Source organism: Corvus cornix, chromosome 8 (assembly GCF_000738735.6).
Source record: "Corvus cornix cornix isolate S_Up_H32 chromosome 8, ASM73873v5, whole genome shotgun sequence".
Lineage (NCBI taxonomy): Eukaryota > Metazoa > Chordata > Aves > Passeriformes > Corvidae > Corvus > Corvus cornix.
Window position 1 is genome coordinate 3,180,542 of NC_046338.1, and position 19,056 is coordinate 3,199,597.

General features: G+C 44.5%; 1 long non-coding RNA gene across 1 annotated transcript; it reads right to left on the reverse strand.

Annotated features, from left to right (window-relative positions):
• Positions 1–15,427: 15,427 nt before the first annotated feature.
• Positions 15,428–18,444, reverse strand: LOC120410396. Its single transcript, XR_005602513.1, has 2 exons — positions 18,174–18,444; positions 15,428–15,671 (listed from the first exon to the last, which is right to left on the reverse strand). It is a non-coding gene; the product is annotated as an uncharacterized LOC120410396 (long non-coding RNA).
• Between the last annotated feature and the right edge of the window lie 612 nt (positions 18,445–19,056).

A 19,056-nucleotide genomic window follows, 5' to 3' on the forward strand; every position in this document is an offset into this window, starting at 1 on the left:
CCTGCTGCCTAAAAAGTGATTCCAAAGTTGTCAGTGGACTCTTGGTCCAGATTTTATGATACCCAAGACTGTTGCAGTGCTGCAGTCAGGCGCTGAGCAGCCATAAGAAAACCAAATCCAAGGGATGGGGAATAAGACCTATGGGTGGCAAAGGTACTCATCCACAAACCTTCCCCATGTAGCGAGAGGAGAGCCAGCTCTGCCTTTTTATCAAAACCAGAAATCAGATGAAAGGAACCACAACCCACGCTGGGTATCCGCTCTTTGGGTTTTCCTTCCTGTAGCACAGTTGGGTTTCTGATGCCATTTGTTGCCTGTATTTGTGGATATGTAATATGACGCAGAGCACGCATTATTGGGGAGCCACAACTGAGAGATGAATAATATGGTTGGGTGCCAATGTTAGCCTTGGCCCTGTGTATCCATCTTGTTGGTAACCTGAGCTAAATTGCTCTCTGCAAAACCAGGAGATTGGTTTTCCTTAGCAACTACTTTGTAACTGCAGAGTGAATCCAACAAAAGCAGTAGTAAAGTATCATTATGTAGGTACTTTTTTACAGTTACCAGGTCATTCTTGGAGATATAGATACATATATATAATTAATGTGTTGCCTCTGTGTTCTGGGTGACTGTGGGAAGCTGGGCTTTGGAGCATGAAGTAGCTGCAGCCTCCTCCATAGCTGGAGTTCAGGGGGTGTGACAGCCTCTGCTCACACTTCTTGGTTGGGAGGAAGAGCTGCTTTGCCCCCCGCCTTTTGGTCATGTTGCCTGGCCAGTTCTTGGCAGACCTCTGTCATCTCCTCCCATCTGATGGCACCTTTGCTTCTCACCTGCCCCATGACTGTGTTAGTGGAGCAGTTGTGGTTGTCCTGCTGGGATTTTGGCCAAACACCGTGGCAGAAAGTGCTCTTAAACGCATTAGGCAGCACTAGGGAAAACAGGTATGAGCACAGGAAACTGCTGCTAGTACAGATGTATTTCTTATAGACAAAATGCAGAATGATAGTGGTGGGTGTTCTTTGGTCATGCACTGACTCATCTGCCTAGTGCATCGTGTGCAGAGCAGATTTTGGGGTGTTTGGGGTTTTTTTAATTGAAGAAAAAGGAAGTTTGCACATTAAAATCTCGAGTTTACTATGGAAAAATCTCATGGGGGTAATCAAAATGCAGCACTGTGTTCTGGGATCACACCAATGTGCCAAAGTCCAGCAGCTTCAGCTGGATGTCCTGATCTGAGAACATCACGGTGTCTCATTGCATGTCCCATCCAACATAAACAGTTGTGACTTGATTTTTCTTCTGTAAGAAAACCTTAGTGCTTCAACATTTGGCTGAAAACAAACACCAGTTAATGTTCTTTATGTTTATTAAATAGGAAATCAGTGAATAAGAAAGAGAGTGTGAAAAACGTTCTATAATAATTTCGGATTTTGTTGATAATGACATAGATCCTTGCCCCAAAATTTGAAATTCAAGCAACTAGCCAACTTATGCAGTATTTAGAAAATGTGTGATCTTCTGCTTATTCCAGTGGAAAATGTTTAGGAATTTGCAGAGCAGTCTCTGTGGTGATTTAGATGTAGGGATTCATTCAAGCATCTGCTTAGGTCCTGTTGATGCTGTAAGACCTAAATCCCATTCCTAAACAGCAGTGCTTTCCCAGGTGAGGATTCAGGTGGGAAAAGTGCTTCCCTGTTGGGTCTCTTTCAAGCTTTTCTCACCACGGCTCCTGCACTGGGGTGGATATCCAGGGGGAGGGAGTAATTTCCCCAAATATCTCCTGTTCCCTGCAGCTGGATCCAGTCTTGGCTGTGAGTTTGACACAGTCCTCATGGTTTAGGAAGTGGTTCCTGTAAACCCAGAACAAGGCTAATTTCAGGTTATTAGAGTTTTGGCTCTCAAAGCTTTAGTTCCTCCCTCTGCTCTCTGCTCAAACCCTGGCAGGTGGGTTTGTGAGGTTATTCCTTGTGCAAACATGGAATCATTGAATCCTGCAAAACTGCCCTACTGTTTGACCAAGGGAAGTTGGGTAGGACACTTGCCACTGTCTCTCTGCAGAGTTTTCAGTGATTTTCAAAGGACAGTTGACTTTTTCTATATTTAAAATGTATTTCTATGGAAACTACAAGGCTAGAAGAATGATTTGAGAAAGTTTCATGTCTAATGGCAGCCCAGATAATGGCAATAGACAGCCACACTACAGTGTGTGGGATATACTATCATAGAATCCTCATATAATTTGGTCTGGAAGGGACCTTAAAGATATTCTAGAGGGGGAAACCTTCCATGAGACCAGGCTACTCCAAGCCCCATCCACTTGGCCTTGGACACTTCCAGGAATGTGTCATCCACAGCTTCTCTGGGCAACCCGTGCCAGGGCCTGAACACCCTCACAGGGGACAATTTCTTCCTAGCATCTCAGCTAAACCTTCCCTCTTTCAGTTTGAAGCCATTCCCCCCTGGTCATGTCACTATAGCTCCTGATGAAGGAACATCATCAAGAGCATGATATCCCCATCACCCTAAAGACTTGAGTTGCAGGTGTGGGCAGGTGGAACGGAGGACGAATCCAGCATTCCCTGCTCAGCCTGCATGTCCTGTGCATGGGGTCATGGGCAGTCACAGCCCCTGGTGCTGGGAAATAACTTGAGCAAACTGCAGCCAGGGAATGGAAATGGGATGTGATCAAAGCACCCGGAGGAGCAAAGCCTGCGCAGCACTTGGTGCAAACTGCAGCGTGCCCTTGTCTGGGCACGGAGGTCGGCGGTGGTGCAGTGCTTCCACAGCAGTGCCTGCATGGAGACTATTTCCGACTCCCATAAAAATCTTTATGTCTCTGTGATCAGGATTTGGTGATGCAAATTTGCTGTGTCAAAGGAAGATGCCGCTGTAAATGAATTAGTACAAGAAGAACTTCTTATTTAAGAAGTGCTGACTCTGCGCTCTCCCCTATGCCCTCGCTTTTAAAATTGAAGCCTGGGTTTGCTGCTTGCTATGATCTATATTTAGATACTTATAAATGAAGTTTTGCAGTCACATGGCTGCATTCTTGTATGGCTTCATGAAGCCATTTTTTCACATTACAGAGATTTTTATGTTTGCGTTTACATATTGCAGGTGTTTCCATAAAAGCTCAGGGTAGCCACATTCAGGATGGCCTGAAAGAAAATGGAGAAGTGCTTAAAATGTTACTGAGCACACTTAAAAATATTGTCCTGGGGCAGAAGAGTGAAGTCTCTGCACAAATGAAGGAGTCACAGACAGGTAGGATTAATGGATGTGGGCTTTTCAGGAGCACTCCTCTCTACAGAGGGTCGAGCTGTGCAAGAGGACAGCATCCCTTTTGGGATGTATCTTGTGCAAGGCTCCCAGTAAACTGCTGGGCCCCCAGCAGAATATTTCAAAATGTCAGAGAGCGCTGCAGTGCTGAGCTCATGCTATGTAAGTGATAGTCTGATGATTTATGTGCTGTACACACTACACACAAATCCTGTCCCAACAAGCCCTGGAAGAGGAGATAGTACTCTTGCTGGTGTGTCCTCTGCTCCAGGAACCTTGCCAGGAGGACACACCATAATTCATGCTCTGCTGATGCTTTATAAAAGTTGCAGCCTGTACTTTGGCTGCTGTGCTGCTGACCCCAGCATCTGTGTCAGCCTTCAGCCCCTCCACGCCTGGTGGATGACCGCAGTTCCCTGTGCCTGTCCTGGGAAGGCTAATGCATCAACTGGCCCTCTGGCTGGCACAGCCTTGCCTGGCCTCAGCACCACATCCACCAAAGGTCAGGGCTCTCCCTGCTTTCAGGCAACCCCCAGCTTTGCCCTCATGGCTGCAGAAGCCTACAGCTCGACACAGAAAAGAAGGTGGGAAATCATAGGGCTTCTCCTTAGGCTAAGAACCCCTTCAATCTCTGCTGACTTACAGCTACCAAAAGCAAAGGATTATCAGCACTTCATTTATCCTGGTTTGGGGCTCACCATAAAGCTGTAGTGCAGCATCTTCCATGAGGAAGTGCCTGAGAAACAGGAGGTTTCCTGCAGGGAAGGAGCAGACTAACAGTATGGGATGATAGGGGAGTTTCATGCACAGCTAAAACACTCCTCAGATATTGAAGGGGAATGGCTGGAGTTTGTGCCGGAACGGTGAGAAAGAGTTTGGCTGAGGGGTAAGAGTGGTTTCTTCCACTCTTCATCCCCTTTTCCATGGTGGGCTGTGGGCATGGCCCAAGGAAAACACAGTTCAAACTCTGTTCTGTGGACAGGGCAAGGCAAGGTGCGGCACGGGCAAGGAGGGGAGCCAGGTGGGGAAGCAGGGTCAGGAGGAGCGGGGCAGGTGGCTGCCCTTTTTGGAGACTTTTGCCTTTTTGGAGACTTGTTGGAGAGCTAAAAATCCCGTTTCCTGGGGCCCCAGACCACGCCGGGCGCTGGCCCAAATGTGGGTCAAGAGTGACACCCTGTGGACAAGTTATTCTTTTTCGTAACCTCACAGGATTTCTCTCCTGATGCTTTTCGTCTTCCTCTTTATTCCCCCTCCCCAGAGTTTTCGTTTCCCAACCCTCCTCCTTTCCCAGCCCAGGGGTTGCCTCTGCGAGCCCCGCGATGCGCAGGGAACGGCGCATCTCATCCCCTTAAAAGTGCAGGCTAAGGAGATGAGACCGAAATCCCCCCTTCCCTTTTGTTCCTCTCTGCTTCCCCTCCTTTTTATAGTCGGTTTTCCCTTATTTATACTGGGTTTCAGCTCTGCAGCTCAGCGAGGGGCTGCGGCTCCTGCCCTGCCGAGGTCCCCCGGCTCCGCGGCCGCGCAGCTCCGCAGCCGGAGCCGGGTACGCTCCCAGGGCTCGTAAATCTACCGGCTGCTCGCAAAATTTGGCAACTATGAACCCGGGTTGTCTGTTAAACCGGGAGAAAAACTGCGTGGGCTTCCCCTCAGCAACTCTCCGTGTCCTCCACAGCTCCACAAGCCACCACCCGGAGTGAGAATTCCCGAACACCAAAACACCTCCCAAAAAAAAAGTATTTCAAGAACTGCTTCTCTTCTGGTCACTCTAAGGATCCCTTCCCAACCCTGGACTCGCTGGGGTTGCGCCGTGCTGTCCTGATGCTCGTGGTGTTATCCCAAGAAGTGTCCCAGAACAGGCTGATTGGCACCAGCTGACAACCTGGGGAGGGTACAGCTCTATTTTAAGCAACAAATAATTTAGTTTTATATTGGTGAGAAACTCCTCATCACTCATTTAATTATATGGATCTAAACGAAACCAGAAGGTCTTGGCACACCTGAGTGCTGGGAGTGGGAAAGGGGGGGGTAACAAATCCTTCCAAGAGCTTATGTCCTTTCTTACCCCCAGCAGTTTAACCCTGCCAAGTCTGCACAGACCAGAATATCCATATATCCAAAGCAGAGCCTGCATGGAGATTCCTGAATGTCCGCAAAAGCAGCAAATAAAACAGCAGTAATTCTTTCCAATGACATTTATATGCTGCCATTAACTCTGCTTTAGCTGGTGTAGTTTAGGGCTTTTAGAAAACATGACTTCAGCTGAAACAACTCTTGTAGGTTTTTGCTGAGGGGAGCTGCAAGTTTTGCCTGGACTCCTACACAGATCCTCTGCCCTTTCCATTGTATTCAAAATCTTGGAGAAGAAGAGGTGTCCTAGAACAAAAAGTGGTATTTTTATGCCCTTATGCCATTCCCACCATTTTCTAGGCTTGTGCATTTGCACCTTTGTCAGGTGAAAAGAGAGAGATCAGATCTCTTAGTCCAGCTTGGGGATGCTATAAGAAATAAAAGTAGAAAAGCTTTTAAAAAAATCTGCATTGTTCTGTGAACTTCCTAGAGAACATCAGAAGTGGGAAGATATACCAGGTAAAGAGTTTGAACCAAGAAGCTGAAGAGTAGGTTGGTTGGTTGGGTTGACTTCACCAAGCAAACAATGAAGGCTGGGAAAAACAGAGATTAGAGACCCCAAAGGGAGCACAGGAAGCCATAGGCCATCTCCAAGATGTGGTAAAGCTGAAAAATTCCCTTTTCTTTTTTACAAACCAAGGCCACATCTTGGCGGGAAACAATTCATCCCAAGTTCTGCCTCCTTGGTTCAGGTTAGGCCACTCTGCCTACAGGAAGGTGTCTTCTTGTGTCCCTTTCAGTGTCATGGGGGGACAGTAAAGCCATTGACATGGAGGAGGTGATACAGTTCACCCCAGAGGTGACTGCAATTCACAGGAAATTCATGGCTTGAAATCTTCATCATTGTATTGGATGGTCTTGCTAAAGATGTGCAGCCCCAAGTCTGCCTTGCACCTGGAACTTGGGGGGAACGGCCCAGCTGCAACAGCTCTTGGCAGAGTTAGAAATAGGGTCAGGCCATAAGGGCCCAGCTTGGAATTTAAATTCGGTCTACTTGAGGTAAATAAAATAACTGCGCTGCCTAGTTTGCAAAGGATCATTTACTTTTCTGGAAAGGAGAGTATGTTTTTGGAAAGTGTACAGGCATCTTTCAGGATGAAGGGCTCTGTGTGCAACAATCAAGTTTTTACCTTTTGATTAGCAAAGCTTTATAAAGAATTTCAATTCTGAATTACTAAACAAAGAAACTATACAAGCCCCAGATGAGATTTAAAGCTTTTCCAAAAGATTTTTTAAAAAAGAGAAAAATAATGGGCCACGTGTTTTTTCTTATGTCTCTTGAGTCCGTTTATTCTAGACATCTGACATGCAATTCAAATTTCCAATAGTTTTAGGTAACCATGTCCAATTTAGAAACCACAGCCCTCAGCTAAGCCTACCTACCTCCCAAATCAATCCGGAAAAGCAGAGCACTTGCTGATAGTCTGCACTTTCAGCCTTGCAGAGCTGCGTTATATGTGTGCCATACATACTTGGGTTGAGTTTTCTGGCTCCGTGCAATCCATTTAGATGCATTTCATAGACCTGCAGTCAGTGGTCACAGACAGATAAATTATAGCTCCTAATGGAGAGCCTGTTCATGCTTTCAAAGAGTAAAACCACTATAAAATTGATCTCCTCTTCTGAGATGGCTTTGACAGTGGTGCTTGTACGGCAGTTTGGATGAGACGGAAGCAAAGGGCTCCCTGTGGATGAAGAAGTGATGAGTTTTATTTCTGGCTCTGAGACTTGGGCTCATTTCTTAACCTTTTTGTGCCTGAGAATTTGTATATCAAAAGTGGGGATAAGGCAAAGTCATTTTGATAGGCATAGCCAAACTACAATGGAAATCCCGAGTTCAGATATGGGCAGATAATGTCCTGCTATGTGTCCTCTCCTAACTGCCTGCAGAAACCTCCCTCCTGAGGATTTAATCATGTTTGGGAGGAGGTAAGTTAGGCAAGGGATGCATTAGGTGATGGTTTCCACACCACCCTTCTCACTGCAGTCCCCAAAATGTGGGTCATCCAACCCCACAGACCCTAGCACACTGGTTGAACTCATCAATCAGGACATGCCCCTCCTGCAGAGGCTGGCATCAAAAATTCTCCCTTCCAGGGCCCCAAGGAAATAGTATATGGTCAGGTGGTACTTCCAAGAGAGCTTGGTTGAGCAACAATTATGGAGCAGATTCTCTACTGCTCTCAACATCAGAAGAGACTTATCAGCCTCCAGCAGCAAGTCCTGTTTGGCTGTAAGTGCCTATCTCTTTATCCTGTAATCCCTCATCCATCTCATCTATTTTTAGCTTTCCAGTTCTCTTTCCAGTGGGAGCACTTGCATGCAGTCACAAACTCTGCTATTCGGGAAAAAATAGGATTTGAATCAAATTTATTGCTGTTAATTCCTTTCATAGGCATCATGAATCAGAAGGGGCAGCTAGAGGTGGTGGAATGCCTGTTCATCCACAGCCTTTGACACCACTGATCAGAGAAGGGGCCAGCAGTGGAGCTGGTCCCTGGTAGAATTTAGGGACTGGGAACATGGGAAAGCAAAGGGGAGAGTTGGAAAAATCTCTGGACAATTTTCTTGTTCCTTACAGTTTTCCTGAGCATGTCCCCCATTGTCCTTCCTGCAAAGGTGATCTGAGCAGAATATCCCTCCTTAAAAATAAAAGGAATAAATGAGAGAATAGAATGAATTAAGACATTCTCAGCTGACACCTGGTTTGGGGCGATATTTATGTCCTTAGAAACCTGTGGTGCCAATTGCCACAGCCCCACTGACTTGGGAGAATAACCCTGATTTTAAGGACATTCTCTGCAGAATGCAATGTATTTTAAGCAGAAAACAAGTGGCCAGATTATGGTCCCCCAGTGCAAACACAACAACAGACTTTCTTCAGCCTCTTTTTCTATATATACCAGGGCTGTGAAGTAAAGAGGAAAACGCTGAGTCTGCTAAAAACTGCTCAGATTCTTGTGGGTGCTTTGGAGGAGCTGGTATACAATTTTGAGGCTGTTCTTTCTGCTGGCAAATTAACAGCTTAGAAAAATTACAGCGGGGGGAGGGAAAAAGAAAAAAAAAAAAGAAATTCTATTAATGAAACAGAACAATGAAAATCAAAGCTAAAGATGGAAGGAACTGAGTGGGCCCCATCCAGTTCATTGCCTGCTAGGCTGGATTTCTGCCTATAGTAATTTATGCCATAGCCTTGGAAGTGAAAACAGATTTCATTTACTACTGAACAGTACTACTCTGTGTAGAGAGAGTTCGTGGCCTCGCAGTGTTTCTGAGAAGGTATTGTGGGATTATTGCTCCCACTTTGCAGATGGGCCTGGTAATGCTGCTTGAATTCTTAAATTTAGGCTCTGGCGAGGGGGAATATGAATTAGGACTTGAGTGTTTGAGGACTGTCCCTTGTGTCCTGCTCTCACATGGCCTGGCCACTGTAGGAAGTGTTGAGATCAGAGAGGTCCCAGTTAGCACCACAGTTCATGTGTGCAAGGCTCTGCATCAGGATCATCCCTTGCTCCAGGGATTTATCCCTCAAGGGTTTGATGGAAGAGTTGGACATAAGATGTTCCCCCAACTTTAAATACACCTTAAGGGAGAAAAGTACTCTGAAACTCTTGGCTTGCTTTCCTTTTTCACTAGTCTGGTACCAGGCAGAGCCCAGAAACACCTCCTGCCCTTCCAACAAACATCAAGACAGGATGGTGAGTCCCTGCCTGCCCACATCGCCGACATTGCCACAGGCACAACCTTCCTCAGAGGAGTTTGGCAGTGAAAAATGCACATGTTCCGTTAAGAAAGAAAAAAAAAGAAGAGGCAGAAAAACAGGTAAAATTAGCATTTGGAGAAAAGTTCCTACGGAAAAAAGCTATATGTTTCCCTAGAGCCAAACGAAAAAAAAAAAAAAAAATCCCAACCTTCAAACCCAAGCTTGCAGAGTCTGCTTTAATTTATGATTTACCATATGAATCTAACTATAGAACCTTATTTAAAAATGTTATAAAGATTGTAAATCTACAGTGAAATGTTCTAGGGACAATCTGCTGGCAGAAACCCACTCTCCAGACTGACCTATGGGAGATCCAGCTTGTCAGGGGCTTGATCCGGAGCCCGCTGAAGACAATGGAAATGCTCTCATTGACGTCAGTGGCCTTTAGATCAAAAAGCCCCCAAAGCTCAGCATGGAAAAATGAGTCCTAAGGAGAAGCAAACTGCTCTAATCAATAGATGTTGCTGGATGAAGGTCTTTAACAATAGTTTAATGGGCCATGATGAGCTCCTCTGGACACTTTTATTTGGTATTGTATGTATTTTATAATCTTTTTCCTGAAACTTTTAATGGAATTTATCTCACTGGAGAATTTGGGAGAACATCTGCTGCAAATGATGGGTAAAGACATAAGCTGTTGTGGGTGGGGTGAGCCTCAGGAGGTTCACAGTTTGGGTTTGGCTTCTGCTTCAGATTCTTATCTGAACTATACAGATCTCCTGTGGCTGCAAAAATTGGACTGGAAATCACAAGAGTACAAGCCTTCTTGTGAGATTTCCAGCACTTTTCTTATGGTTTTGACTGAACACCAGATGTGGAAAAAATATTTAACAAAACTGGATGCAGTTTTTTTCATGTCTGGTTCTAAAAAGAGACGAAGGTTCAGGAATCTAATTTTATCCTTTCCAGTTTCACTCCTTGGTAAGAGTCTGTTCTAGTTTTAAAAAAAATAAATGCAATTTAAACCCAGAATGTAGCTATTGCAACCAGTCCCCAAAGGATCGTTCAAGTAGATGAAACTCCAAACATTACATTGACTATGAATTAAAACCTTATGCCTTTGGCAAGTGGAGTGCAAAGAACGACCAGGGTGAATGGTGACCATTAGGAAACATCCACTAATGTTCTTTCCCTTCAAAGATTATTTTTATTTGCTTTGCATGCAAGCCTATTTGCATTTTTGACCCGTTCCTGCCTGCTTCCACTATAAAACCAAGCTTTTAGGCTCTGCCTAGCACAGACATTTTTAAGAGTACTTGAGCAATTGTGCTTGCCATGTGGAAATTTTAAATTTCAAAGCAGAATTCAAAATGTCCTGCAAATCTAATAGACTTTGCAGGCTGCTTACACAAGCCTGCATTACCTTTTGGGTGTAACACCAGTACTGGGATACTGAGTCACTAATCAATGGCATGTTCTAATCCAGATGTTCTATATGTTCTTTGTGGACAATTCACAGCTGGAAAGGAGAGTCACTTTATTATCTGGTTTGCTCCAGCTGTAATGCCTACTCACACTTGCTTTTAAACTGGTAGCCTTTCATCAGAGAGGGGAAGAGAAGGTTTGTTTGAAACCAAATAGTGACGGTAGGTTAGGGGAGCTGTTAAGTCACAGGAAGATTTCACAGCATGTGTAGGCAACTTTGGGAGGTGGAAAATGGCCTGAAGTGAAGTGAATGGCCTGTCTTGAAGGATTTTAATCACTAACATTGGGACCAAAGCTGAGCAACAGAAAGTCAAAGAAATCAAGCAAGGAAAACAAGTTTAAAAGTGACTGGGCTGGCACTGACCTTACTCAGCTATTTTATCACTTATGATTGACTCTGAAATTTTTGGTCTCAGTTCAGAACGGGAAGTTTGTCCCTGTGGGATATATAAAGGCCAGGCCAAATGGAACTGAGCTGGCACTTCTTTCAAACTCCTCATTTGGTGTGTAATCTCACATCCAAATTAAACAGAGACAGATGAAAAAGTGGAGTATTATGTCATCCAGAATCTGTGGAACAGTGAGCTGTAGCTCCAGCGCCTGAGGAGACTGCCTAGAACTCACCATGTCTTGTCATTTCACTTCATTTTTGGCAATATTGGGACATTTTCTCCAAAGCTTCCTGTGAAACTCCACTGTCATCTAACAAACAGCAAATAACCAATTAATAATGGGAAGAAGCAGCTCCAAAGCGTGGACACCAATGCTGGAAAAAGATGGGGAAGAAAAACCCCAGGGTTTCTTCTTAATCCTATTAATTTGGGGGGAAGGAGGGGCTCTGGTGATATCTCAGAGATTTTCTAGATGTCTCTTTGGGCCTGGAGAAGGTGTTTTGGGGAGTGAGATGTGCCAAGACCTGTCAGTGCCTCTGCTCCTGCTGGAGATGGGGCTCCCAATGCTGATGAGCACAGGGAAGGTTTTGTGCTCAAAGAGGAGAGAAGCAGCTTTCTCAGGAGCTGGTTTCTGAGTGTGCATGGGCAGGTGAAATCATTCAGCTTCTTCTTAGTGGTCTAGGAAATGTCCACCGGGATGGACCCTTCAAAAAAATTCCTGAGTTTTGAAATGCAACTTGGGAGAGTGCTAAAAACGGCTGCAGGAAAGGGTAAAGAGCTCCTCTACTGCTCTCCCCAGGCTTTGCTCCCAGGGCTGTACCTCCAGCCCATGTGGAAATAGTTACCTCCAAATAACACATCCTGTGGGACTATTTCTGGTCATTTCACAGAAGCCTTATTAAAAAATAGAGAGTTTATTAACCTGAGATTCAGGGACTCAGATTCGTGATGGAGGCTATAAACTCTCAGCCTATGGTTCAGTTTTACAGGGATGATTTGAGGGTTGGAAAAGGAAATCTTGTGGAGAGAGGCTTAAGGAGCTCCATTTGGTGAACTTAGCAAAAAAGCAGATCAGGCAGTGTCCTGACTCTGTGCAGTAAATGCTTTTGGAGGAAAGAATACCGTGTACAAAAGGGCTTTATAGTCTAATGGGGGAAAAACATAATGAGATGCAATGGCTGGGAATTTAAGACAGGCAAAATTGAGAGATTGGGAGAGGGGGCAGACTGTTGAAGGGGGCAGGGGATTTGTCATCCTTTTGCATCTTGAAATCAGAACTGGAGGCCAGCCCAGATGACTGGTGAAACATATAGTAGTAGGCTCAATTAGCGAGTGAATGTGTGAAATTATTTTCTTGGGGATTTATATTGAGCATTAAACTAGATGATCTGAATTGTCCCTTTCAGCCTTAAAAACGGAGGAAAGACGCCAGAAAAGGAGCTAAATATCCAAATTCTACCAAATTGCAATAGCTGGAGCCTCTGGGCCCCTTTGGGAATGGTGCAAGTGAAAGGAGAAGGGTTATTCTAGGCTCTGGGTGTGTGGAGGGACAGACAGAATGAGGGATGCCATCACATGCCTCCAGCACAAACCCAGTTGTAGCTGCTTTTCCTTCTTGGCCCCCCCAGCACACTTTTCTTTTTTATGTATTTTATTTTTGAAACTAAAAATACATCCTCAGAGGCATTAGTCACTCTGCCCACATATTAATAAATTGCATAATGATGCCACCAAGCATCCAAAAACCTTTCAAACTGTTATATATTATTTCTTTCAATAGAATTCTAAAAGGCCAGTGTGGCTTAATGGAGCCACATGGTATTGTATTTAATCCAGAAATCTGGAACTGTCTAAAATCTCATGTATAAATTAAGATAATATACAATATGTTTTTTCATTTAATTTGATTCTCCCCATTTGGGTAAGCTATAACTCCATAGGGCTGTGTCTTTTGCAAGGGATTTTTGTCTACCAAATCATAGATTTGTAATGTTGCTCTTGCTTTTAATTGCCATGGGCTGTTCCCCATAATAACTGAGCCGGTCCTTCGCCAGCCAAAGGAAAGTTTAATGGAACCACAGTCTAGAAGTTATGCAAGTTACAAAGTTTCCTGGGACTTTTCCTTATGGCCTCTCCCACACGGCTCTGTTGGCGTTGCTGCAGGGAATGTCACTGCCATGCCATGGAGATGGTGACCTCGGCACAGCATTGGGCACTGCTGTGCAGGTGACTCCTTCTTGACCCTCCTTGGACTCAGCTGGCATTTACACACAGGAATTTTTAGGACATCAGGAGCCACTGAGTAAAGAAACCCAAATCCAAATATTTCTTGTGCTGGAAAAACATAGGGGCTTTCTTTAGATCTGGGATTTTGGGTATGAGGCTTGCTTTCATTAGAGTCACCTCTGGACAGGTCCGCCTCTCCTGTACAGTGTGTGCAGGAGGTTTTCACAAATTCTGTCAAGCCATGGCAGGCTATGAGATAAGGGGTCAATAAACGTTGCCTTTTCCTCCTCCTTTCTTTTGATGCCAAGCTCCCTTCATGCTTCTGGAAGCTCTGGCTATCACTGCACCAGGGTGGAACAAGACTGTGGAACAGGAACTATGTAAGTCAGGACCACAGTTCAGGTATCTTCTTTTTCTTATTACAATCTGTGAACCCAGTAACCTCAAAAATTGCTGGGTTTTGAGCTAAAGTGCTTCAAGAGATGGAGAGAGAAAAGTGTTCTTGGGTGTGTTCGGCTCTGCAGTCTGACATCCTGGAGGAGAAGAAAGCCAGGTGTGGAAACAAAGTGAGTGAGATGATTTCTTGTGGGGTCAGTGGAGTAGATGAAACAGAGGTGCTGAAATGTGGGGCATACCTTTCGTTTGAGGGAATGCGTGGGAGAATTAAACACGTTCTGGAAAGCGAGAGGCCTGTGCATTATGAGGAAACAGTTCTGAATCATATGGACCCAGGCTTTGGTTGATCATGTGAATAAAACTTCTTTCAGGATTTAGTACCTCTGCTCATCATTTCTGGTGGTTTGGGTTTTTTCAGTTGGCTTTTAATTTTCCTTGGCTTTGTCAGGACTAGACCTGACTTTGAGCAGGGATATTCTCAAGGCTATAATCTGGTTTCAACAAATTTTTGGTATGAGCAGTGTGTATGGAGGCCCCCTGCTCTCCCCATGTCTACAGGATTTGTCCAGTTTTGGGAAGCTGTGTGATCGATGCCTTTAAACTCTCAACCCTCCCTGGTTTCTTTCCCTCCCTTCCCAATGCCCTGCTCACCAGAAGTGCAATCCACAGCTTTCTTGTCACTTAACTGATTATGGACAAAACTTCTTGGCTCCTGTGTCCCAGTTCCTTCCAAACTGGGCTCTGCATTGCTGCTGCTGCACAAATCAAACTGCAATTGTAATAAGCATCTCGAGGTGCTTTATTGAACACCAGATTTGTTAAACTAAGAGTTTCCCTGTTAGAAACATCTGGTTGATATAACCAGACGTGTGTTGGTCTTACAAACTCCATCATGGGGGGCAGGTTGGGTCACAGCAGGATGCATTGCATGGGAGGGGGAAGATTATCCATGAAACTTTGTAAGCAGAAGCTATGAAGAGAAAAACAGGAGCGAGCCTGAGCTCCTGAGGCCACCACAGCCCCGTCACCTCTGCCCAGGAGGCACTGAGCTATATTACACCTTCCCCACCACCTCTGTCCCCTCCTGGGTCCTTTGGGACCCACAGGGAAAGGCCAGGTTTGCTCCCGGGGCACTGGTCCAGCCCTTGTAAAATATTCATGTAGGGGTCAAGTGAAAACTGACTCATTTTTGAGCAGGAGAACAAGGTCATTTTCTTGTAGCCCAGTAATTCCCTCATTTTTTATTGGTGTTGTTATAAACCAACTTCTCCGAGGTGCTGGGACTTCGCCTATATTGCATCCCTGTTCCCATCCGGTTCCAACAATAAAACCCTTGCCTTTTTTGATCTCTGGCTTTCATGCTTGCTGACACACTCTGGAAAATTTAAGAAGGGCGCAAGGAATGGGTTAGTCACACTTGTTAATATTTATCCCATTGCAGAAAGAGCAGGGCTGACCTCAGAGCTTGGGCTTTGGAGAATAGTTATGAGAATGATTCCACCCAGCTGAAATGAAATCTGCATGCAAAGCTTGTTTGGTGCCTGGAAAGAGCTAGAAGGAAGTAAAGGTCTTAAATGATATATTTCCGCAGTTAACGTTTTGTCCTGTTTACAGAATCTCACCAGAATACTGGGGGTTTTGTTTTGTTCATATGTTTTTCATAAGGATAAATATCCATGCAGTTTAAACATTTTCATTAGATTCAGACAAGATGGAGGATGTGGGATTGTTTTTTTCTGTAATTGTTAATCTCTCCGGTTTTTTTAATGGTTATTTCTTAAAACACTCTTCAGAAAAAAAATCTCAGGTAAATCAAAGAGACGAGGAAAGTGATTCTCTTTAATTATTCTTACAGCAATTTTGAGTAATGTAGGTTAAATTAAAAAAATATACAAGCAAGATATTTTGGCTGGGAAGTATGTGTAATGTATGAACAGCAGGAAAAAAAAAAAAGCCTTCCTTTCTAAATAGAAAATCTTTGAAAGTAACAGGGGGAAACTGATGGGAAGGGCTGAAGTCCATATATTCCCACCTCCTCCGCCTTGTGCTCTCTTAAAGGTGAGCTGCAAAATGCAAAAGAGAAATGTGTTAAATTCAGATGACTCGCTCGGGTGTCAGGAAGTGGCTCGAACAACCACACGAAGTTAACTAACACATTCCCTTTTTTTTGTTCATCCCCTCCCTCCCCTGCTCTTCTCATGAAATCTGTTTTTTTGCTGCTGTGGTTTCTGCCTCCAGGCGGGAGCGCAGCCACTTGTCCACCCGAGCAGCACCCCGAGACCCCCCCATGGCTTGCAGGGAGCCAAGAATTTCTGGGAGGATTTTCCAGAAAGAAAGGAGGAGAATTTTAGAAAATGTATTCCCGATCTAAACAGCCTGGCTGCAGGAGAAATGAGACAAGCTCTGAGGGGTGGTGTGCTGAGCTTGTGTTGTTTTGCTGCTCATCTTGTGTCTGGTCAATCCATCTTATTATCATCCAGCTGCTCTGTTCTAGGTCTTCTTCAGCAGCGTGGTTCATGCCATCCATGGGCTTGAGTATCCTGGTCTCAGGAACCCAAAATGGGAGTAGTGCTGTGTCTGTCACTGACTGCCCTCAGCTGAGGCATGGAGAGAAGCAATTGGATGTGGGGAAAGGCTTTTGGAGCTGCAAGTGGCAGGATTTGGTTTGCAGCTGGATGTGTGTGATGGGAATAAGTGTCATGTTAGAAGACTTTTAAAGTAGTTTAGGTGTCCAAAAGGAAGTTGGAAAGGCAAGACCCCCCTGATCCATCAAAAACAGTGCCACTGCCCTTTGCAATGACTCCTATCCCATGGACCAAGAGCCCTGCAGAGCCTCATGAAAAGGCACAGACATGTGGCTGTTTCTCATTAGCTTCCACATTTCCCTCTGGAAATGCTCCCCGTGCCTTTCCCCCACAGCTTGGCAGTAGGTGTGCTAAGGAGAAGGTTTAAATCTAAATGGAAGGGGGTTATCTGATTTACAGTAAGTAGATTTTTCATTTCAAATGGCAACACGCAGAGCCCTGCGCATTACCTTGCATCAATATAATACACACGCACACATGCCATGCATTTATGCCTAGGATATAAAAATAATAAATTATTCCAATGCTGTGTGTCTGCATAGAGCTAATTCATGTACTACAGCATGTTTATGAAAGGACACTCCTTAACTGCATACTAGTATTTTTTAATTAGTCGTTAAGCTGCAAGACTCTGTCTCTCTGCTGATTTATGTTCTCTTTCTTTACAGTGTGAGTGACTTCTGCAGCAATTCCTGATTTTAGTTTTCTATTCTTTAACAAGATTTCCAAATTGGGTTGTTTTTTGGGGATTTTGTTTTAAGAATAAACCCAATTACACATCTGAGACTCTTTAACCAAGGAAAGCCAAAATAGTGTATGAAAACAATGGTTGTTCTCCCTCTCTTAGGAACACTTTCGTTCTGTTTTTCCCTCTAACAAATTTATCAGAACTGTTAATTCCCTGTAACAGCCAGAGAAAAAAACTGTGGATTTGGAAATACCTCTATAGTTTAGTCTCTGGAAGAGAAAGTAGTTAAATTGAAATAAAAAGAGAAAATTAATATTAATTTGCATTTCTCCTTTGGGAGAAAGATTAAATGAATTTGAGAAGGAGGTTCTGCTCCTACTTAGTGTGGAACTTGATGAAGTCGCCCAACTGATCACGGCTCAGTGGAGGAGGCACAGCATTTGATAAAACCACAGCAAGAGGAATTCAAGCAGCAATCCCCTTGCAAGCGGAGGGGTTATTAATGCTGAGGATCACTGCTCCCTCTGGGGTTTAGCTTTTTTTTTCTTTCTGGTGTAAGCAGTTGTCAGCAATGGAGAGAAGTTAATACAAGTGTGGGAGCTCCAGGCCAAATGCACGGAACATCTATCTTAAGGCACTTGTGGAAGTGTTTAGGATGTGCCTCCTGTGTCGTCCTCCATCAGAAGCAGCAGTGGTCCATGGCTGACCAGTGGTTGCTCCCAGCTTCACCCTCAGAACTACTGCTTGGTGACACCAGAATGCCCTGGCCACAGGACATGGTGACAAGCCCTAGGCTGACGTGCCCAAGTTCTACCCACGACGATGTCCACGGTACCTTCAGCTTCATAAACTTGCTACCCTGCATCATAAAGTCATAAAACCCCCAAGAACCTGCATTTCCCCGTGCTCCTTTCTTTTTCAAGGTGAAATGAAAATTTCCCCTTCATGTCCTGCTCTAGCAGCCCAGTGGAAAGACGATGATCTTCTCCTGCACCATCTTACCCAAACCTGTGAGGTGATAGCTGGTTGTTTCAGGAGATGAGAAAGGATACTGATTTAGCCAAGGGTTTTTACATCAAGTATCGATGCCAAAATATGTCCCTGCACACAGCAGCCGTAGCAGGTCTGGTGCAGTAAGGGTCAAGGCAGCTGTTTGAATTGCTGCATTATCCTGCATCCCTCCCAAAAACCTGCCTTCCTCTTAAAATCCTCCTCGTCTGACATGGCCATGCCGACAGCAAGGTGTTATGGCCACTATGCTGTCAGCAGCCCTATTTTTCATTCCCACTTACCTTTTCTATCCTGCAGGGCTGATTTCTCCAGGTTTATTTATTCCTCCATTAATGCAGCACAGCCATGCCATGGCTTCCCTTTGGCAGGAGGCACTGCATGGTAGGACTCACGTTTGCAACTCATCACGGTGCAACAGGCACCTCCAAAATGTCCATTCCTGTGAGAGCCAGTCACCTCCTCTTCGCAGCCTTCCCCTCCCATCACAATTAACCTCCCCAAGATTACCGGTTATGGGAAGTTTTAAAACTTTTCAAGAGGCAGTGGCTTCATTTAGGCAGCAAAGCTGTGTATTGAAATATGAATTAGGAGAGTGTGTATCGGCAGGATAGACCATCTGCTGTGCTCAGCACCCGGGTTTGAAGCTGGTTGGCTGGCAGGACAGCATGTGTTTACAGAAAACCCTAACAGTTGTAAAGGAGCCATTTAGGTTTATCGTGTCAATTCCTGTACAACTCCACGCAGAGAGATTCCTTTCACAAACTCACATAAAAAAGACAGATAGACTAGTTTTGACCTCTCTCGAAACATTTGACGGTTGAGCTTGTTGCAAGTATAAAATATCTAGAAGAGGAAAAAAAAAATCTTGTAATTTCCCCCTCTTAAGCATTAGACTTCTTGAATGCAACATCCATTCATAGCTTAGTTCTTGCATTGTAATTTAACTGCCTTTTATTTTCCTTCTGAGATACAAACGCAGGAGCTGTACATGATTTTCATACCACATTATGCAAGACATTGTGGAAAAGCTGCCCAGAGTAATGGCTCCATTTCAACGTGATGCATATGCCAAGATACAGGGATCATTTATTTTTCTTAAAAAATTAAATGAGGATGGGATTAAAAATGTTATGTTTTGCCTATATGAGCAATATTCCTCTATGA